We start from the raw sequence: 727 nt of genomic DNA, 5'->3' as shown, positions 1-727 counted from the left end.
GTAGATAGGATGCGTGTACCCGTGGCAGTGTCTACTTATTAGCCAAGGTGGTGGACACGGAACAGTGATTCATCCGACCTTCTAGATTCTGTAAAGGTATTCACTCGTAACGCAGAATTTCACAGAAGCCGAGTCTTGGTAAAGGGGGAGGAGAGGGGGGAAGGTGTGATGCTACGTGTGCTTATCAGATTGGTAATAGGTATGACATGTTTTATTTGATTCATTTTTCTCTACTTTATTTTCTCTCCTTATTTTGTGATCTTTTCTTTTATGAATGGATAAATATTTTGCAGTGTCTGAGTTTGTCCATGTATGTTTGTTCGAATATTCGTATCTGCTTTTTCGTTTCATGACTTAACTGTATTATACTTATAGTGACTAGTATTTGGATAAATCATTGGTTCAAAACAGTTCTGATGATTAAGTTAGACAAGAATAGAACTAAGAATGTGAATAAAATAAAGGCATCTAGCCAGGTGATTTGTTAAAATTGTTTAAAAGCAATGAAGCAAAAATAAATGGTAGCGGAGGGTGTAGAAAGGAAAATAAATTGTGATGAAAAATATACAATAATAGAGGAGCACATACATGTTATTAATATGCTGCTATTTTAAAGTGAATTATTATAAGGTAAAATACTGGACGAATATGTTTGCAAAGAAAGATGTACGAACAGTTGAACAAGAAATTATTAAGGAATGCTGAATTCTTGTCTGTGTCTGTGTTT

The sequence above is a fragment of the Penaeus monodon genome, chromosome 32 (genome assembly GCF_015228065.2).
Source record: "Penaeus monodon isolate SGIC_2016 chromosome 32, NSTDA_Pmon_1, whole genome shotgun sequence".
NCBI lineage: Eukaryota > Metazoa > Arthropoda > Malacostraca > Decapoda > Penaeidae > Penaeus > Penaeus monodon.
This window is presented reverse-complemented; position numbering follows the sequence as displayed.